Source organism: Pongo pygmaeus, chromosome 6, assembly GCF_028885625.2.
Source record: "Pongo pygmaeus isolate AG05252 chromosome 6, NHGRI_mPonPyg2-v2.0_pri, whole genome shotgun sequence".
Lineage (NCBI taxonomy): Eukaryota > Metazoa > Chordata > Mammalia > Primates > Hominidae > Pongo > Pongo pygmaeus.
This window is the reverse complement of record NC_072379.2, coordinates 49,319,966-49,343,087: the sequence shown is the minus strand read 5'-3', so window position 1 is coordinate 49,343,087 and position 23,122 is coordinate 49,319,966. Positions and strand designations below refer to the sequence as shown.

Here is a 23,122-nt window from a genome sequence, read left to right as displayed (position 1 = left end):
ATTAGGCCGGCTCCAGGTGGTCCCCTGTAAATATTGAGAACTGGGTAATAGAATCCTGATGGGGCCTTCTAGCTCCCAAGCCTTCCGACCTGTAAATATTCAGGGTAAACATATTGGGTTCAACCACTGAAGTGACAATATCTGGCCATTTTTGACGTACAAAAATGTAATGTTATCATGATTCAACCTAATAGCTAAACAGACGCATTCGGCCCCTGTGATCCTGAAAGTTTCTGAAAGGAGATGGTTTTCTGGAGAACATATTGGAAACAATTCCAGCGGGAATCAGCCAGAGCTGAGGATAAAAAGACAAGAGAGATGGACATAGTTCTGGTTTAAAAATCAGCGTTGAAACTAAAATTTCAAATTAACTTTTTTCAAATGCATCGTGTGACACCCCACAATAAAGCTAGCAAATACCAAGGAGAAATTTTCCACTCTCTTTCTCTGTCAAGGGTCAGGAGCAGCAAAAATACAGTGACTTCTGCTTTAGTTTTGTTTTAGCCCATGGAAATCTGCCCACCTGCCAACAGAGCAACTGTGCCTTTCCCAGCCCTGAGAACAAGCTTTTGAGAATGAGGATTTGAGTCCACTGCCAACCAGAAAAGTAATAACCTTGATGGAGGATGAGAGTATTGGAAATGTTAGGTAAATAGCATGTGAATGTCACATTGCCCCTAACCTTAGCAAACAGATTAGATGGAGTAAAAAACTACTATGTTAAAAAGTAAAAAATAAAGCTTTGGTGTCCTTGTGAACCTCATGCAGTCATGGTTCCAGGTACAGTCTAACGTGACCTTGGAAATCAGAGGAAGCTGTGCCTGAAATCTGGATGGCAGGAGGTGGCTGTCCTCCTGCAAACCCAAAGCAGAGGCTGGGAAGGCCTGGCCCAAGAACGCTGCCCTGAGCTGCCAGGGCTGTGTGGGAGTGGTCTTCATTTGAAGCTGGGTGCAGAGAAAGTGACTGTCTGAGAAGACCTGGGTAAGAGGTCTGGATCTCCCAGATATGTTCTGGCACCTTGACCAATGTTTGGGCTTTTTTGTTTGGGCTTTTTTTTTTTTTTGGTGTTTTCCAAACCTCAACAGTAACAGCCACTTGGTTTATAGAATGTAGCAAGTGTGATCCCGTTTTTGTACAGCAATGATCAAATATACCTATGTGTGCATGTGTGTGGATGAGTGTGTGCGTGCATGTGCACACATATACACCCTATCATAAAAGCATTTAGAAATGGTGGGAAGCATACACTCAGATGGCTAACACACAGCACTGGAAAGAAGGGAGGCTGCAAAAGAGAGGGGTAGCTTCATTTAGTGAAGTTAAGGAGAAAAGGCTATGGTTTAAAAAAGAAGAAAATGAAAGGAATGGAATTTGTGATATAAACTTCTATGTAAATATATTAGAAAGCACCAGATTGTTAATCTACTTAGATGTGAGCATGTTCATGATGAATTGAGAAATAAAAAAGCAAGTTTCTGTATAATGTCTATAAGCTGGTTGTGTTGGAGCAAAATCCAAACAAATGGTAGTTACCTCTGCATATGTCTCCAAGGGGTATCTGCCGGAGTGGACACCTATAAGGGACACACGTGGGGAAGGATCCATCAGGCTGCTCAGAGAAGGAGTGAGGGGCAGGAAAAGCTAGAACCAATTTCTGAAAGTCTATTTTTTGATAGTAATTATACTAACCTCAACCTCCTCCAACAAGTGGTCACTTCAGGAATTATACCTCACAGAAAAATGACTTTAAGAATAGACTTACGGGTTACTTCCAAGATGGCCAAATAGGAACAGCTCCGGTCTACAGCTCCCAGTGATACTGACGTAGAAGACGGGTGATTTCTACATTTCCAACTGAGGTACCTGGTTCATCTCACTGGGACTGGTTGAACAGTGGGTGCAGCCTATGGAGGGTGAGCCAAAGCAGGGTGGGGCATCACCTCACCCAGGAAGCGCAAGTGGTCCGGGGATTTCCCTTTCCCAGCCAAGGGAAGCTGTGAGTGACTCTACCTGGAGGAACAGTACACTCCTGCCAAAATACTGTGCTTTTCCCACAGTCTTCACTATCGGCAGACCAGGAGATTCCCTCCCGTGCCTGGCTCGGCAGGTCCCACGCCCACAGAGCATTAGGATGCTAGCACAGCAATCTGAGATCAACCTGGGATGCTGGAGCCTGGCAGGGGGAGGGGTGTCTGCCACTGCTGAGGCTTGAGTAGGCGGTTCTGTGCTCACAGTGTAAACAAAGCAGCAGGGAAGCTCAAACTGGGGAGAGCCCACCACAGCTCAGCAAGGCCTACTGCCTCTCTAGATGCCACCTGTGGGGGCAGGGCATATCTGAACAAAAGGCAGCAGACATCTTCTGCAGACTTAAACGTCTCTACCAGACAGCTCTGAAGAGAGCAGCGGTTCTCCCAGCACAGGGTTCAAGATCTGATAACAAACAGACTGTTTCCTCAAGTGGGTCCCTGACCCCTGAGTAGCCTGACTAGGAGACACCTCCCAGTAGGAGCAGACAGACACCTCATACAGGTGGGTGCCCCTCTGGGACAAAGCTTCTAGAGGAAGGATCAGGCAGCAATATTTGCTGTTCTGCAGCCTCCAGGGGTGTTACCCAGGCAAAAAGGGTCTGGAGTGGACCTCCAGCAAACCGCAACAGACCTGAAGCTGAGGGGCCTGTCTGTTAGAAGGAAAACTAACAAACAGAAACGAATAGGATCAACATCAACAAAAAGGACATCCACACCAAAACCTCATCTGTAGGTCACCAACATCAAAGGCCAAAGTTAGACAAAACCACAAAGATGGGGAGAAACCACAACAGAAAGGCTGAAAATTCCAAAAACCAGAGCACCTTCTCCTCCAATGGATCGCAGCTCCTCGCCAGCAAGGGAACAAAACTGGATGGAGAATGAGTTTGACGAGCTGACAGAAGTAGGCTTCAGAAGGTCGGTAATAACAAACTTCTCCGAGCTAAGGGAGCATGTTCTAACCCATCACAAGGAAGCTAAAACCCTGAAAAAAGGTTAGATGAACAGCACACAGTGTAGAGAAGAGCTTAAACGACCTGATGGAGCTGAAAACCACAGTACGAGAACTGCGTAAAGCATACACAAGCTTCAATAGCCAATTTGATCAAGCGCAAGAAAGGATATCAGTGATTGAAGATCAAATTAATGAAAAAAAGCGAGAAGACAAGATCAGAGAAAAGAGTGAAAAGAAACGAACAAAGCCTCTAAGAAATATGGGACTATGTGAAAGACCAAATCTACATTTGATTGGTGCACCTGCAAGTGACAGGGAGAATGGAACAAAGTTGGAAAACACTCTGCAGGATATTACCCAGGAGGGCTTCCCCAACCTAGCAAGGCAGGCCAACATTCAAATTCAGGAAATACAGAGAATACCACAAAGATACTCCTTGAGAAGAGCAACCCCAAGACACATAATTGTCAGATTTACCAAGGTTGAAATGAAGGAAAAAATGTTAAGGGCAGCCAGAGAAAAAGGTCAAATTACCCACAAAGGGAAGCCCATCAGACTAACAGCAGATCTTTCTGCAGAAACCCTACAAGCCAGAAGAGAGTAGGGGCCAATATTCAACATTCTTAAAGAATTTTCAACCCAGAATTTCATATAGAGCCAAACTAAGCTTCATAAGTGAAGGAGAAATAAAATCCTTTGCAGACAAGCAAATGCTGAGAGATTTTGTCACCGCCAGGACTGCCTTACAAGAGCTCCTAAAGGAAGCAATAAACATGGCTAGGAACAACTGGCATGAGCCACTGCAAAAACATGCCAAATTGTAAAGACCATTGATGCTAGGAAGAAACTGCATCAATTAATGGGCAAAATAACCAGCTAGTATCATAATGACAGGATCAAATTCACACATAACAATATTAACCTTAAATGTAAATGGGCTAAATGCCCGAATTAAAAGACACAGACTGGCAAACTGGATAAAGAGTCAAGACCTATTGGTGTGCTGTATTCAGGAGACCCATCTCATGTGCAAAGACACATATAGGCTTAAAATAAAGGGATGGAGGAAGAAGCAAATGGAAAGAAAAAAAAAAGCAGGGGTTGCAATCCTGGTCTCTGATAAAACAGACTTTAAGCCAACAAAGGTCAAAAGAGACAAAGAAGGCCATTACATAATGGTAAAGGGATCAATTCAACAAGAAGAGCTAACTATCCTAAATATATATGCACCCAATACAGGAGCATCCAGATTCATAAAGCAAGTTCTTAGAGACCTACAAAGAGACTCAGACTCCCACTGAATAATAATGGGAGACTTTAACACCACACTGTCAATATTACACAGATCAACGAGACAGAAAATTAACAAGGATATCCAGGAATTGAACTCAGCTCTGGACCAAGCAGGCCTAATAGACATCTACAGAACTCTCCGCCCCAAATTAACAGAATGTACATTCTTCTCAGCACGACATCGCACTTATTCCAAAATTGACCACATAATTGGAAGTAAAACACTCCTCAGCAAATGTAAAAGAACAGAAATCACAAGAGACTGTCTCTCACACCACAGTGCAATCAAATTAGAACTCAGGATTAAGAAACTCACTCAAAACTGCACAACTACATGGAAACTGAACAACCTGCTCCTAATGACTACTAGAGACATAACAAAATGAAAGTAGAAATAAAGATGTTCTTTGAAACCAATGAGAACAAAGACACAACGTACCAGAATCTCTGGGACACATTTAAAGCAGTATGTAGAAGAAAATTTATAGCACTAAATGCCCACAAGAGAAAGCAGGAAAGATCTAAAATCAACACCCTAACATCACAATTAAAAGAACTAGAGAAGAGCAAAAACAAAAGCTAGCAGAAGACAAGAAATAACTAAGGTCAGAGCAGAACTGAAGGAGATAGAGACACAAAAAACCCTTCAAAAAAATCAATGAATCCAGGAGCTGGTTTTCTGAAAAGATCAACAAAATAGATAGACCGCTAGCAAGACTAATAAAGAAGAAAAGAGAGAAAAATCAAGTAGACACAATAAAAAATGATAAAGGGATATCACCACCAATCTCACAGAAATACAAACTACCATCAGAGAATATTATAAACACCTCTACACAAATAAACTAGAAAGTCTAGAAGAAATGGATAAATTCCTCGACACATACGCCTTCCCAAGACTAAACCAGGAAGTAGTTGAATCTCTGAATAGACCAATAACAGGTTCTGAAATTTAGGCAGTAATAGCCTACCAACCAAAAAAAGTCCAGGACCAGAAAGATTCATAGCTGAATTCTACCAGAGGTACAAAGAGGAGCTGGTACCATTTCTTCTGAAACTATTCCAATCAATAGAAAAAGAGGGAATCCTCCCTAACTCATTTTATGAGGCCAGCATCATCCCGATACCAAAGCCTGGCAGAGACAAAACAAAAAAAGAGAATTTTAGGCCAATATCCCTGATGAACATCAATGTGAAAATCCTCAATAAAATACTGGCAAACCAAATCCAGCAGCATATCAAAAAGTTTATCCACCACGAGCAAGTCTGCTTCATCCCTGGGATGCAAGGCTGGTTCAACATAAGCAAATCAATAAACATAATCCATCACACAAACAGAACCAACGACAAAACCCATGATTATCTCAATAGATGGCAGAAAAGGCCTTTGACAAAAGTCAACAGCCTTTCACGCTAAAAACTCTCAATAAACTAGGTATTGATGGAATGTATCCCAAAATAATAAGAGCCATTTATGACAAATCCACAGCCAATATCATACTGAATGGGCAAAAATGGGAAGCATTCCCTTTGAAAACTGGCACAAGAAAAGGATGCCCTCTCTCACCACTCCTATTCAACATAGTGTTGGAAGTTCTGGCCAGGGCAATCAGGCAGGAGAAAGAAATAAAGGCTATTCAATTAGGAAAAGAGGCAGTCAAATTGTCTCTGTTTGCAGATGACATGATTGTATATCCAGAAAACCCCATCGTATCAGCCCAAAAATCTCCTTAAGCTGATAAGCAACTTCAGTAAAGTCTCAGGATACGAAAACAATGTGCAAAAATCACAAGCATTCCTATGTACCAAGAATAGAGAGCCAAATCATGAGTGAACTCCCATTCATAATTACTATAAGGAGAATAAAATACCTAGGAATCCAACTTACAAGGGATGTGAAGGACTTCTTCAAGGATAACTACAAACTACTGCTCAACAAAATAAAAGAGGACAGAAGTGGAAGAACATTCCATGCTCATGGACAGGAAGAATCAATATCGTGAAAATGGCCACACTGCCCAAGGTAATTTATAGATTCAGCGCCATCCCCATCAAGCTACCAATGACTTTCTTCACAAAATTGGAAAAAACTACTTTAAAGTTCATATGGAACCAAAAAAGAGCCTGCATTGCCAAGTCAATCCTAAGCCAAAAGAACAAAGCTGGAGGCATCACATTACCAGACTTCAAACTATACTATAAGGCTACAGTAACCAAAACAGCATGGTACTGGTACCAAAACAGAGATATGGAACAGAGACCAATGGAACAGAACAGAGCCCTCAGAAATAATACCACACATCTACAACCATCTGATCTTTGACAAACCTGACAAAAACAAAAAATGGGGAAAGGATTCCCTATTTAATAAATGGTGCTGGGAAAACTGGCTAGCCATATATAGAAAACTGAAACTGGATCCCTTCCTTACACCTTATACAAAAATTAACTCAAGATGGATTAAAGACTTAAATGTAAGACTTAACACCATACAAACCCTACAAGAAAACTTAGGCAATACCATTCAGGACATAGGCACTGGCAAAGACTTCATGACTAAAAACACCAAAAGCAATGGCAACAAAAGCCAAAATAGACAAATGGGATCTAATTAAACTAAAGAGCTTCTGCACAGCCAGAGTAACTATCATCAGAGTGAACAAGCAATCTACAGAATGGGAGAAAAATTTTGCAATCTATGCATCTGACAAAGGGCTAATATCCAGAATTGACAAAGAACTTAAACAAATTTATAAGAAGAAAACAACCCCATCAAAAAGTGGGCAAAGGATATAAATGGACACTTCTCAAAAGAAGCCATTTATGCAGCCAAGAGACATATGAAAATATGCTCATCATCACTGGTCATCACAGAACCACAAATCAAAATCACAATGAGATACCATCTCACACCAGTTAGAATGGCGACCATTAAAAAGTCAGGAAACAACAGGTACTGGAGAGGATGTGGAGAAACAGGAACACTTTTACACTGTTGGTGGGACGTAAACTAGTTCAACCATTGTGAAAGACAGTGTGGCGATTCCTCAAGAATCTAGAACTAGAAATACCATTTGACCCAGCCATCCCATTACTGGGTATATACCCAAAGGATTGTAAATCATGCTGCTATAAAGACACATGCACATGTATGTTTATTGCGGCACTATTCACAATAGCAAGACTTGGAACCAACCCAAATGTCCATCAATAATAGACTGGATAATGAAAATGTGGCATGTATACACCATGGAATACTATGCAGCCATAAAAAAGGATGAGTTCATGTCCTTTGCAGGAACATGGATGAAGCTGGAAACCATCATTCTCAGCAAAATTATCACAAGGACAGAAAACCAAACACCACATGTTCTCACTCATAAGTGGGAGTTGAACAATGAGAACACATGGACACAGGGAGGGGAACATCACACACTGGGGCTGTTGAGGGGTGGGGGGTGCTGGTGGAGGATAGCATTAGGAGAAATACCTAATGTAAATGACGAGTCGATGGGTGCAGCAAACCAACATGGTACATGTAGACCTATGTAGCAAACCTGCACATTGTGCACATGTACCCTACAACTTAAAGTATAATAATAAAAGAATAGGCTTATGGCTCTAAATTGATAATGTTACTTCAAAATACAGCTCTGAAGAAAATTTTACTTAGTATTTTCACAACCATGTTGTCAAAGCATAAAAACTTTCACGGGGCTGGGCACGGTGGCTCATGCCTGTAATCCCAGCACTTTGGGAGGCCGAGGTGAGTGGATCACCTGAGGTCAGGAGTTCAAGACCAGCCTGGCCAACGTGGCAAAATTCCGTCTCTACTAAAATACAAAAATTAGCCAGGCGTGGTGGTGTGCACCTATAGTCCCAGTTACCGGGCAGGCTGAGGCAAAAGATTCACTTGAACCGGGAGGCAGAGATTGCTGTGAGCCAAGATCATGGCACTGCACTCCAGCCAGGGTGACAGAGTGAGACTCTGTCTCAAAAAAAAAAATAATAATAATAATAATAATAATAATAATAATAATAATTCAGGGGACTAATATACATCAGCCTCAGGAAAGGAGAAAGGGAGGAAGAGAGGATGTGAAGGGGGCTGTACGACAACTACATCTGTAATGTGCTATTTTATTAATAGTCAACATAAAGGCATGTTTGAAGAAAATACAACAAAAGGTTAGTATCTGTAAAATCTGAGTGTTAGGTACATACATGAATACCATTTAATTCTGTTTTTCCCTTATGGTCAAAATATTTCATAATGAAAATTTTAATTTAGACAATCTACATTTTATTAATTAAAAGCACAATGAAACTAGTATCTGACTATCGCAAACTCAAGTAGGTTTGATAATTTCAGGATCTTGTGCTTTAAATATGATGGAATAATACAATGTAAAATCAAAAGTGGTTGTTTGCCAAAAATGCAAATGCGTGCTTGCATTTGATAATACTTTCACAGTGATTATGCTGTCTTCTCCCTGTGCTGGATGCTGGTATGTAAAAGAGAGCTGAAATATATTTTCAACAATGAAGAAGGAAGTAAAACATTAAAGGTGACCCCTGGAGATCAGTTTTTATATTACATTTTGTGAAATTCGGTAGATGCCTCTGTTTCTCTTAGATAAGAAATATTAATAGGAACATTTCAATCCTCCACAAATGAATCTTTCCTGAACAGACCTGGAGCATATATGCACAGTTTTTGTAAAACCATTCTGAACACACTGGTATGAAATCCTCCCCTGTCTAGAAAATAGCATGCTTTTCCTTCCTATTCCCGCTTTTCCCTCCTATTTCCCCACTGGCACCCTGATGTGAAGAAGCTTTTGCTGGCTTCTCATGCTGTCAGACAGAACAGCAGAGCAGGGCGGTTTAAAGCTGCCATAGGTACTGCTTCTCTGAGTGGCCCTGTATGTTTGAGGTTGAAAGGAATAAGTCAAAGGACAGCTCAACGGAATCATAAGTAGCCCCCAAATGTCCCCAGAAGAGCCCACCCTTGAGAGAACAGGTGCCTGGGAGTCCTGTGCCCACCAGTCATGTGGCTTCTGCATGACCAGATGTCCCACCCCAATTGGGCTTTCTGCAGGAGCAAAAGGGCCTGGACCTTCAGGCCTGATGGTCTTCATCACGTAAGAGGCTGGCTACTTGCAACAGGTGGGAGGCGCAGACATAGGAGGCAGCACAGTGTCGTGACTGGCAGCACAGAGGTGGAGAGAGACCAACCTGGGTTCCAATGCAAGCTTCAATATCAGTTGATACTCTTAGAAGGAAACTTCACCTCTCTAAAGCCACTTCTTCCCCTATAACGCTGCAAATTAATAGTATTACTTTCTCACTGGCCTGCTGTGAGGGTTAAATGACATGATGCCCAGAAAATGCTGTGAACAGAACCTAGAACCAGGTGGGCCCTTGCGAGGAGGCAGCCGTCAACTATGAGCTTTCAGTCTGGAGTGGCGTCAGCATTCTCCACTACATTCTTCTAAAGCTCCTTCTTGAAGAAATCCTGGTTCTTACACCATGCCTGGTTCCCCTCAAGACATCAACTGATCTTGAGCTCTTACTAGACTTCAGATGTCATTTATGTGAAGTTTGGCTTTCTCACTGGCTCCAGGGTTCTGATTCCTGACACCATTCTGAGCCCACACTTATCCTGAATCCCATAAACACTGTACTAAAGGGGCCTCCTTTCTGAGACTGTTGAACTGTACATATCTCCATCCCCAGGGTTTTATCAACATAACCAGACAATGAATTAAAGAACCAAAAGTCCCCCAAAATATTGTGGGGATATTCTACCTTCTCTATCTCAGTGAATTCAGGAACAGACATTTTCAGTCTCCCACTCGGATGGTCACTTGTTCTATTTATGAAGATTTCTCTGGCAAAGAATTTAATAGCCTTTCTTGTTTTCCACTCATTTATACTTTCAGCAACATCTTACCTGACTTTTGAGTGCTGACCTACCTGAGCTACATAAGAAAATACAGCACTGTACTTTGAGTATTCTGTCAATTCAAAATTCATGACCGTAAACCACTTCAAGTATGAAACACTTTAATTACTACCTTAAGAAAATGGCCAGGTACACTAGATAAGGTGATCAATGCAACATTCAAATACACAGGAAATTTCTACTCCCTCTATTTCATTGATTGGCATTTACCATACAGGCTTCCACTAAGGCATTATAGAAAGCCTTCAGGTAATCAAATAAATATATACATATATATCAGTTAAGCGTGATGTAATCCTCTGCATCATCTCAAGTGAGGGGAGTTTGTAAATAGGTCAACACAAAAAAAGGGGGGAAGGAAAGGAGGGAGAAAAATGGGATTAATGGAAGAGGGAGAGAGATAAAAAAAGTACATGGTGGGGGTAAACTGGAACTAAGTAAATTTAATGTCTGATACAATCAATTCCATCAGAGATCATTCTGAAGACCCAACCTTGTGTTTCTGGAGCCTCTGCAAACAGAAGAATCTCCTCAAATCCCCTGAAGGACAAGGATGGTAACTCCAGGAAACCACCACACACATGGTTGAGAGCTTAAAAAACCCCACACCAGGTGCTGGAGGAGCAAAGACCAACAGCTGCCTCCTGGGGCACCACTGCATCCCCAGGCTCTTCTGAAATGTTCTGGCTAGATTCCTTGCACAAGGCCAGCTCTGGCCCCTGAAACTCTTCCATCCACACAAGGAGAATAATTTGCTAATCACATCGGAGTCACTTGACGAAGTCTAAGTCATGCACAGGCTCCGCAATCTACTTTTAAACCTCATAAACATGCATTTTCATCTCTGCAGGTCACTATGAACTACTACCAGGAGCACTTGTCAACTTACAAATATATAGTATAATGACAAGTAGTAACCATTTCACTTGAGAGGTTTAAATCTTGACAAAGTGAAAAAATTTTTTAAAGTTGAAAACAGGACTTGTAAAAATATAGAATAAATATATGTCAAGATTTACTCAACTCAATAATGAAGAAACCGGCAAAATAATAAGGCTGATCCAAAGACGGCTGATGGAGAAGGTGTTTCTAGCCTTTGAAAATTTTAGTATAAAATTGCTAGGTTACCTGCAAAGCTGGTTAATGTCCTAAAACGTGTAACACACAGGGTTCTTTTTTCCACTAGACAGCTACTGCCAAAAATCTAAACATTAACGCACAACTTCCCAGCGTCTAGACTCCAATTAAGAGTAAAAAACAAAAGTTAAACATAAAGAAGTTCTTCTGAATAATTAAATAATCCTTGGTCAGGTTTATTTATTTTAAAAATGTTCCAATATGACATTGAAAGGATATGCTGCTCTACTTGGCTGCCTTATTTTCAAGTTTTAAATAATTTTTCTTAACCCATTGACTATAATTCTATACACTTCAAAGAAAGGAGAATACAGCTATGATTTGAGCCAGTTTCAGTTATAAATACAGATATCTTTCCATTGCTTTTCCTCTTTTCAATTAGAAGGTCATCCTTAAATCAGATTTCTGAATTTCTAACAGTAAAACAAATGTTTGAATTACTAGGGGAAAAATTTTTTTTAACCGGCCACTTAAAATGTTCAAATTGAGTCACTTTAGATGTCTTGAAAAAAAAATGTATTGTTAATATTTGCGAGCATTCTAACGAAGGGGATAATCACGCTAAGAAATTAAGACATTTCAAAATTTCAAGCTTTTGCTTTTTTTTTTTTTTTTACATTTTCACTTGTCTTCCCACGTCAGATGGGTCACGTGCCGACATCATCACAAGATTTGAGGGAGGCACATGTCACACATGAATGTGAAAACCCAATCATCGCACTTAGGAACCAACAGGAAGAGCTTTTGCTTTTGACTTAGCATTTTGGTTTATGAGCACAGTGAACGTCCACAATTCTCATCTGAAACATTAAAAATTCTAGAAATTATATTTAATCATTATATTTCATTAACTCTAAAATGCACATTTCTTTTTTTGTTTTTTTTTTTTTTTTTTTGAGACGGAGTCTCACTCTTGTCACCCAGGCTGCAGTGCAATGGCAGGATCTCGGCTCACTGCAACCTCCGCCTCCTGGGTTCAAGCGATTCTCCTGCTTCAGCTTCCCAAGTAGCTGGGATTACAAGCGCAAGCCACCACACCCAGCTAATTTTTTTTTGTATTTTTAGTAAAGACAGGGTTTCACCATGTTGGCCAGGCTGGTCTCAAACTCCTGACCACAGGTGATCCACTCACCTCGGCCTCCCAAAGTGCTGGGATTACAGGCGTGAGCCACCGCGCCTGGCCCAGATGCACATTTCTTTTCCTCTATTTCCAATTCTAAATTTGGGTAGAATTTCACAATGAATGGCATCTTCCAATTGCAGTCAGATGGACAGCAGTCGCAAAGCAATTTTCATGTGTGAATATTTAAAAATTCAGCATTGAATTGAATTAGCAGAATGGGTCTCAGCAACTGTAATGAAAACCCTGAGATATACCAGAGCAGTTACTAACCCTAGGCACCAAATGGTGGTTGGAACTGCTGGTATCTGTTCCTCTACATTTCCAGCCCAGCAACAGTCAGAATTGTGTTAACATGACAAAATTGCAGTGGTAAACAGCTTAAGAACTCAGCATCAGTGAACTAACTTACTCTTTCTTTTACTCTTTCTTTCCTTCTTTCTCTTTCTTCTTCCTTGTTTGTTTGTTTTTTTTTTTTTTTCTGTCACTCTGTCACCCAGGCAGGAGTACAGCGGCACTATCTCAGCTCACTGCAGTCTCTGCCTCCTGGGTTCAAGCGATTCTTGTGCCTCAGCCTCCCAAGTAGCTGGGATTACAGGCATGTGCCACCTTGCTGGGCTAATTTTTGTATTTTTAGTAGAGATAGGGTTTCAACATGTTGGACAGACTAGTCTCAAACTCATGGCCTCAAGTGATCTACCCACCTTGGCCTGCCAAAGTGCTGGGATTACAGGTGTGAGCACCATGCCTGGCTGAACTTTCATTTTATAAATTTATTTTTTCCAGAAACTTTGTAGAAGATGTTAATGCAAAATAAACAAAAAAATTCTTTTAAAACTATTTCACCAATATTCTTTATAGCACAAAGGGCAAATTGTGTGGCAAAATATAGACATTGAAGTCTTGAGTTGAAAGTGATTCAGAAGACTTAAACTTTCTTGTAGAGAAGTTTCAGGAGTAAAACTTACCTGATGTATTTTTCTTGGATTTTTTATATGTTTATAAGACTGTTAAATGATAAATACCTATATATCGTTAAGTCCAGAAGAGTTATTTTAATAAATCTATTTTTAAAATATATTAGATATTCCTTCCTAAGAGATCATTTAAATAATGGCAGGTGCTGGGAAATAGTTTAACTGGCTAGGTTTCTTTTTCTCAGTTGTACATAAAATGTGTATCTACCAATTAGTGGTGTCGTGAGCAATAAAATATGGACAAAAATATAGATACAGCAGCAATATTTAAATATCTAGTTTCTAGGTAAACTTGCTATTAGTTAAAAATAATCCATTAGTTTATTCTTGTAACCAGGCCTTTCTTTTTTTTTTTTTTTTTTTTTTGAGACGGAGTCTCGCTCTGTCACCCAGGGTGGAATGCAGTGGCACAATCTTGGCTCACTGCAAGCTCAGCCTCCCAGGTTCATGCCATTCTCCTGCCTCAGCACCCCGAGTAGCTGGGACTACAGGTGCCCACCACCATGCCTGGCTAATTTTTTGTATTTTTAGTGGAGACGGGGTTTCACTATGTTACCCAGGATGGTCTCGATCTCCTGACCTCGTGATCTGCCCACCTTGGCCTCCCAAAGTGCTGGGATTACAGGCGTGAGCCACTGCGCCTGGCCGCCTTTCTCTTCTAATACATTTTAGACTGATGGGAAGCAATAAAGAATCTAGCTTACAGAGCTACTTATACCCCATCAACTTCTAAACACAATCAGATCCAATCCAAAGACTAAAAATCAATGAAATTCAGCATGTTGGGCCTTTTGTTTTTGAATTTTGTACTACTATCTGTTCAACACATAAGTAAAGTTAGTAAAAATATTTTAAAAATAAAAATTTGTCATTTGGAAGACCATAGTTTTGACATTTAAAAGATACAAGCTGGACAATAATAGAAGCTAGGAGTTATCAGAGCCTCCAATGACTATCCTATAAGAAAATGTTCAAAGACAGAGCTGACTTAGAGTAAGTACACTCTCTGGAGGAAAAGAAAAAGCAATTCCATATGGAGAGTTTTAATTTTAGATGGCTTCTCTTGTCAACTTCATTTCTGTTCCTCCCCTTCGCTGAAATTCGCTGTTCTCAGAAATTCTGTAAAGGGTTGAGTGTGGAGAGAGAATTGTCTGTGCTTACATTTAAAAAAAAAAAAAAAAGTCATCTCAAACTGAAGTCCTCTTCTGAGGCACTTAAGATAGTTCAAGAAAAGAAATGTACTCTCAATATCTAGGAAATGTTCTGTCTGTATTTCTCTGAACATAAGAAAGTCTAAGTGAGACATTTCAAGGCATCCCTCATTTCATTTCCTCCCTGCATTCCTATCCAAAAGGCCAAAATACCAAAACTAGCTTATTATTCCTGCTATTCTTTCATAGACTTCATCAGCTGAATGCAGAAAAAGTAAGATTTGCTGTAAATGGAGGAGCTAAGCTACTATCAGAAGGTACTAATAACCTTAATTAGGATATTAGAGTCTATAGCTAGTGGTCAAAGGGCTTGTCTTAGGCGAGTACATTGCTGACAATACCAGAAATAGAACTCAAGCCAACTACTCGATTTCCAAGTACTGCATTTATATGTTACGCGAGAAGGAAAATTGCCATCTTCCTTACAACATTGAAGCTAAAAAAAAAATTGTTCCATGTACGCGTATAAGTACTGCACGCTTGATACAGCAAACAGAGGTTTCCATTTACTATTTTCATTGAGTCCAAATTTCCCTTCACTAGCAGACGGCTCTTACTCATCTCAGCAAGCTCCTAGCAGACTGACTTTCTACCATGCAAGGAGTAGAAGGCAGCAGGGAACTCGGATCCTGAAACAATGAGAAAACTGAGTTGAGATGGATATGTAAGAACCTTCTGTTATAGTAAACAATATTCACAAGACTTGACTTTCCTCTTCAACGAAATGTGAAATAGCATTTCCTGTATCTTAATTTAATCTGCCTAATAAAATGTTTATACATGGATTACATCATCTGCAACTGCACAGAATTTAAGGCAAACTCATTTAACTCTAGAGATGCACTCTTTAAAACTGTATTTAGAGACTATGTGATATCCCGTATTCTCTGTCCTGGCCAGTATGGATCAGCACCTAGGACTGCAGGCCACCTCTTCTTGTTCATGCTACACCATCTTCTGGCCCAAAGTTACCATGTGAGGTTCCAAGAAAAAGGACCATTGAGGCAGTACAAGCCACGTCACAGAGATACCCATTGAGTGGACGGCCAAAAACTCTTTGAATGTTATTTCAAATCTGCCTTGGACTATACATTGGACCTATTATAAGGGAATTTATTTCAATTTAAGTAGTGAAGCTACATTGCAAAAGCACAGATAGCTCCTAGTCCATGCTGCTGTTTTTGAGTGAATAACTAAATAAGTGAGCCTGAAAGGGTTTCAGCACAGTCCAAGTTTTCCCTCTCTCTGACCTTCTCCTCCAGCCCCACGGCAGCGTCTTGAGGAGATGTAACTCAAAACATAAACCCAAGGTGAAATTCTTCTTGATCAAAGCCCGTTAAGCTCAAAACTTATGTAGAGAAGAGAAAACAAATATTTTCTTTTTAAAAGGCCTCTCTTTCCCCTTCAGCCTCTACTGAGAACCACCACCCCAAACCTGAGAGCCCAAAACAGACAGTGCCTGCTCGGCCGGCTTTAGTGAGGTTAGACAAAGATAAACCACATGGTGGTGGCTGCCCCAAGCCCCAGCAATTCCGAGAATTACTAACTGAATCCATGGCCACATCAGCCCATCTTCTGGTGAAGCTAACGTCATCTGGCTTGTGTCCTGAATAATACCTTAGTGATTATCTGAAGATCACTGATACTCAGCCCTGCTCTCTCTTTGCCCTGAATCTGCCCAATTACCTCATCAAATTCCTTAGCGTATTAAATGAAACCATGACTGGTGGGTTTAACTCTTTAGTCTTGTGCCCTTCCTCATTCTACCCCAACTTACACATCTCAAGCAAATGAGAGCATCCATTCTATGCTTAATACCCTCCCACTTCCTTTTTCCTATAAAGGTGCCCAGCGGTCATCTCACGTTTTTGTTAATCACTACACAACACCAAAGCCAAGAAAAGGATGAGATTCATTGCAACACTCATTCAGGGAGGCAAACCTACGTCACTGTGAATCTCTGTTCATTGTGTTTGGGGTTTAGAGAACTCTATTTAGGAGTCTAGTTTAATCACCAAAAATTGAGCCCCCCTAAGATTAAAATGTTTTCTGATGATTTCTAAACAGCTGACGCAGGCGTTGTGCCTAAAGAAGAAAGGGTCAGTTTGCCCCTGGGCTCCTGGACACATCAGCGTGAAGCTTCAGAACTCATCAGTCATCTGTATCGAGCGGCTATCTGAGGATGCATGTCAGAGCTCTTGTAATCCAGCATCCAAAAATTGAGCTTAAGTGTCACTCCTGGCTAGATATCCAGGCATGCCCCATGCCCACTAGGTCCCATGGGTACAACAAACTCCAGGCACCAGTACCTGATGTTATTCATTGAACGGCACTCACTTTATGATCTGTGGCTGGCACACTGTTAATTACATGGCAAGGAGAGGTCAATATCAGGCTAAAATGGAACCCAGCTGTCCCACAACATAATCATGTCCACCTGAGACACTGAGCCATCGCCTTTAAATCACTTGTAAGCACTAGCTTTCATAGCCTCTCTTCTATCAATAAGCCACACCACAAATGCAGTCCCTGAATCCCGCAGTTTTTCAGCATAAAGCGACATTTTCTTAGCACACTCCAAATTTAAAGCCTATTTTCCCAATAAAAGAGGAAAGGGGTTAAGAATGGCAAAAAACCAACGGGGAAGTGGGACCTGAGATGAAGTGGAGGGAGCAGAGAGAAAGGTGATATAGAAAAAAGGAGTGGGAGGGAAAAAAGGAAGGCGGGAAAAGAAAAGAGAAACAGGATTTGAAACACTGCAAAGAGAAAATGATCAGCAGAATAATAAGGAGACAAAGAAAAGGAGTGAAAGAAAAATAGGTTGGGTAGTTTGGTGAGACGAGCATATCCATAGTGTTTGTTCCTTCCAAATTTTGAATACGGGCTTCATAGCAAGCTGTTCACTACTACCAACACCTTCTGCAATGCAAATTAGTCACTATCAAATCTCTTTACATTTGTCTGCAAATTTTCAATGTCCAGTTGGAACGGCATGACAATAGTAACACATCACAGAAGGTATTGTCAGGCTGCAGTCAGTCCTCCCCTTAGGACAGCTGAAACCAAACAGCAGTTGAGTCGGGCAGCCCACCATGGAGTTACACCCAGGGTCACCTTCCAACAGGTTTCTTAACCCTCTGGGGACACTTGGCTTTCACTCTTCCCCATGCCCAACTCAAAACCCAACAGGCTGGGCACTGTGGCTCATGCCTGTAATCCCAGCACTTTGGGAGGCCAAGGCAGGCAGATTGCCTGAGCTCAGGAGTTCAAGACTAGCCTGGGAAACATGGTGAAACCTCGTCTCTACTAAACATACAAAAAATTAGCTGGGCATGGTGGTGCGTGCCTGTAATCCCAGCTACTCGGGAGGCTGAGGCACCAGAATCACTTGAACCCAGGAGGCGGAGGTTGCAGTGAGCTGAGATTGTACCACTGCACTCCAGCCTGGGCGACAGAGTGAGATTCTCTCTCAAAGAAAAAAAACAAAACAAAACTAACAAACGACTCATGATCACTTTAGAATGGACAGTGTCTCTGTTCTCAGTGTAGAAGAACATAGTTACTTTAGTTCCAAGTTGAACTGCAATACTTGAAAATGATTTTCACAGCAGCATAGGATTCAGATTAGACACAAGAAAGAACTTTCAAGTGATGTCTGGAATGATATACAGGAGGTCGTGGCTGGTTCTACAATAGCCTTTGGATATAGCTGAGAATATACTGTCATTTACTAGAGATAATAATTTCAGTATAGCCTACAATGGGCTAGACAAATTAATTTCAGAATGACCTTTAACATCTCAACAATTTCCCAAGCTCCCCAAAGACTCATCGACTGTTATACTTTCACTGTCATTTCCTAGAAGAGCTTCCTCAGAATCCTAACAATACTTTCAAGGAAAAGGACTGTTTCCTTATTGTCACCTCCTCCCTATGCATTGACAAAGCACTTTCTTATAAATGACAATGTGCTAAAAATAGTCATAAATAAAACAGAACAAAAAGCAACATATAGCCTAACGACCATGAAAGTCTCCAAATATTTTGGTCTATCGCAGTGAGATAACTGAAAAGGAAACAGAAAGCTGTAAGAATAAAAATGCACAATATAATATTGCTTACACAAATACTAGAACATTGAATGTCCAGTATTTAAAAATATCAAAATATATACAATGCATCAATCCAATGGAATGAGCAGCCATAAAAGTAATTGTGGTATAACAATATGAAAAAGTGCTTGTGAGATAATGCTTCAAGTAAAACATAGAATAATCTCTTCCCTCCTATTACAATTATTTGACCATTTACAAAATGACCAAAAACTAGAATGAAACAGAAAACAAAAACAACTAATGGATGCACTGTCATGGAAACATGGAACTCATTCTCTTTTATTTCTCTATTACTTTTATGCTGATATTGGTTGCAGTAAACAAAAGTTAGAAGACGAAGTAAAGAAGGGAAAAGGAAAACACAGTTATAGCTTTTAAACGACTATACAATCAATGTCAGACAATACTGGCATAGACCAATATGGAAGACACAGCTCAATGCCTAAGTACGGATATGGTGTAGCCGTTAAAAAAGCTTAGGAAGGACTGTAGATGCATCTTCCAGTGGGAAGTGACCCAGCAGAAATGGACATTGTATGTTACAAACTAGATAAAAGGTGGGAAGAAGAGTTTCCAGTGGAACTGAAATTAAGAGCTTCAAGGAATTAAAGAAGACCACCTTTCCAATTAGATACTAACAGAATGAGAACTCTAAACATAGCATGTTCTAGCAGAAGACTGTCAGATAAAGCAAATCTGAGATTTCATTTTCTGTGCCCTGTCAAGAAAACTCTCTGCTATGAGTGGCTTGTAAAACTCATGACACTCCACTCTGTGTCAATGGTTGCCAAACACATTCAAACATAAAAGCAAAATATACTAGCAATTAAAAACATCATGAGCACAAGAAAGTACAAAGAAGTGGCATGGGAATAGTGCTTCTTTCAATAGTTCTCAAACTTCAGAGCTAATTAAATTTCTTTGTTTTCCTCAATTGGAAGCATAGTAATTAGTACTATTCAAGTTACAGCACAATAATTTAAAATGTGTTCTGAGAATAACTTGAATTAAATCTTAGGAAATAAAAGTGACCTTCCTTCTAAAGACTGACTTCATTTTTAAAACTACTTGTATTTGTTTTCCTCTGTTATGTGTCGCATTTCATTCCTGCCACTCTGTGTTCAAGAGGACACTACTTAAAGATTTCTAATTTAGTGTGTAGCTAATGAGAGAAAGCTAGAGAGTGATCGCTCCAGCTGCTGGGTGGTCATGGATTGATTAAGGTTTGTGGATTACTCTGGCCCTTCTTTTCCCTGACTCACTGCTTACTATGTGGTATCTACTGGGACCTAGAGAGGTCGTAAGTGAAAGGAAATTAGATAAAATCTGTATCTATGTTACTCTTTGTATTTGAAGGGGAGGTTTACTTTACAGATTGAAAGCAGCTTTCTAAAATATCCACAGATCCATCAAACCAAATAAATGCCCCTCCCCAAAACTCAAGACAGCCAATGCGTGATTCAGGAGGGAGTTAGGCACTGGGGAACTTCCTGTGATGGTTAATTGTACATGTCAACTTGCCTGGGCCAAGGAACACCCAGATAGCTGGTGAAGCATTATCTCGGTGTGTCTGTGACTGTGTTTCTGGGAAAGATTAGTAGTATATTAGTCCGTTTTCACACTGCTGATAAAGACATACCTGAAGCTTGGTAATTTATAAAGAAAAAGAGGTTTAATGGACTCACAGTGCCACGTGGCTGGGGAGGCCTCACAATCATGGCAGAAGGTGAAAGGCATATCTTACACGACAACAGGCAAGGAGAGAATAGGAACCAAGCAAAGGGGAAACGTCTTATAAAACCATCAGATCTCGTAAGACTTATTCACTACCATGAGAATAGCATGGGAGAAACTGCCCCCATGATTCAATTATCTCCCACTGGGTTGTTCCCACAACACATGGGAGTTATGGGAGCTACAATGCACGAGATTTGGGTAGGGACACAGCCAAACCATATCAATTAGCATTTGAATTGGTGAACTGAGTCATGCAGATGGTTCCCCAGTGTGGATAGTCATCATCCAGTCCACTGAGGGCTCAAATAAACAAACAGGTGGAGGAAGATGGAATTCACTCTCTACCTGACTGCCTGAGCCGGAACACCAATCTCCAGCCTTTGGTCCTTCTGGTTCTTAGGCCTTCAGACCAGCCTGGAATCCATACCAGCAGCTCTCTGATCTCCGGCTCTCCACTGGCTTTCGTGTGTGTGTGTGTGTGTTTGTGTTTGTGTATGTGTGTCTGTGTGTCTATATATCTTATTGGTTCTGATTCTCTGAAGAACCTTGACGAATACACTCACTCAATCACTTCTTTTTCTCTTGCATTATTTCTTCCAATGTATAACATTTTACAAAGTGCTACATCCATGCTTTTCAAGTGGAGTTGAAAGGCTGAAGAAAGTATTTAGGGTAGAGAAAGCAATGTTCTGAGTTGATATTCTTTCATGGGGATATCCCATATTACACAGATAACCTAAGCAGGTTTGAAGGATTTTGCATGAAAAAAAACAAGTAACCGATCCACATCATTCCACTATAAAAAGCAGTATGGACCAGGTGTGGTGCTCACACCTATAATCCCAGCATTTTGGGAGGCTAAGGTAGGATAATTGCTTGAGCCCAGGAGTTTGAGACCAGCCTGGGCAACATGGAAAACCCCCATCTCTGGCTGGGCACGGTGGCTCACGCCTGTAATCCCAGCACTCTGGGAAGCTGAGGAGGGCGGATCACCTGAGGTCAGGAGTTCAAGACCAGCCTGGCTATGGTGAAACCCCGTCTCTACTAAAAATACAAAAAATTAGCCGGGCGTGGTGGTGCACGCCTGTAATCCCAGCTACTCGGGAGGCTGAGACAGGAGAATAGCTTGAACCCGGGAGGTGGAGGTTGCAGTGAGCCGAGATCATGCCATTGCACTCCCGCCTGGGCAACAAGAGTGAAACTCTGTCTCAAAACAAAAACAAAAACAAACAAACAAACAAACAAACAAAAACCCAAAACCCCATCTCTTCAAAAAAAAAAAAAAAAAGAAAAAATTAGCCAGGCATGGTGGCGCCTGTAGTCCCAGCTACTCAGGAGGCTGAGGTGGGAGGATCGCCTGAGCCCAAGAGGCAGAGGTTGCAGTAAGCTGAGATCACACCACTGCACTCCAGCCTGGGCAACAAAGCCAGACCCTGTCTCAAAAAAATTTTTTTAATTAAAAAAAAACAGTATTAGCACCATAGAAAGATATTTAAAACCACACAATAGAAGAGAATAAAAATTGTGAAAGTCAGGAGAGATGTACCTCCTCATACGATGTGGCAAAGGGACCTTGCCTCTGTAAGGTTCTCTCCAAAAACCTATAACCCCAGTCTAACCATGAGAAATATGAGACAAACCCAAATTGAAGAACAGTCTACAAAACACATGACCAGACTTGCTAGGAAATATCAAGGCCATTAAAAATAAGGAAAGACTGAGAAGCTGTCGCAGGTTGAATGAGACTATGACAACCAAATGCTACCTGGGATCTGAGGAAAGAAAAGGACATCAGGGAAAAACCTGGTGAAATCCTAAAACACTGCTGTTTGGTTAACAGGATCACACACTGTTAATATTTGGTTTTGATAAATATACTTTGTGTAAGACATAATGTGTATGATATTAGCATTGCCGGAAGCTAGGTAAAGGGAACAGGGTAACACTCTGTACTACGGTTGCGACAGTTCAGTCAACCCCAAATTATTTCTAAATAGATAGCTTAAGAAAAAGAGGCAACAGATAATTTTTTTCTTAGAGGCAACAGACTGGCGAGGGGAATTTTGTTCATGTGGCTTAAAAGTAATCCCAATTTCATCTGAATGTTTGCATATAGCTCTTTTTTTTTTTGAGATGGAGTCTCACACTGTCACCCAGGCTGGAGTGCATTGGTGCGATCTTGGCTCACTGCAACCTCCGCCTCCAGGGTTCAGGTGATTCTCCCACCTCAGCCTCCCGAGTATCTGTGATTACAGGGGCCCGCCACCATGACCAGCTAATTTTTTGTATTTTTAGTAGAGACGGGATTTCACTATATTGGCCAGGCTGGTCTCAACCTCCTGACCTTGTGATCCGCCTGCCTCGGCCTCCCAAAGTGCTGGGATTACAGGCGTGAGCCACTGAGCCCGGCCTTGCATATAGCTCTTTCAACTTTAAAAACAAAAGGCAAAATATTCTAGGAGAAGCTGAATTATCAAATACATGTGAATGGGGAAAGAGGAACAAAGACTTGGGCAAGGCTGGCTACATGGAAACAGTAGAAAGGCAGAATCACTTCCTTGGGTCTGCTGCTAAGATAAGCT

The 23,122-nt window shown here is 41.0% G+C and overlaps 1 protein-coding gene and 1 non-coding gene across 11 annotated transcripts in view; both read right to left on the bottom strand.

The window, feature by feature from the left end:
* ELMO1 (engulfment and cell motility 1) overlaps positions 1-23,122 on the bottom strand; it is a 595,247-nt gene that overhangs the window by 307,027 nt on the left and 265,098 nt on the right. The window lies entirely within an intron of this gene.
* Positions 12,017-12,118, bottom strand: LOC129041859 (small nucleolar RNA U13). The gene has a single exon (XR_008503987.1). It is a non-coding gene; the product is annotated as a small nucleolar RNA U13 (small nucleolar RNA).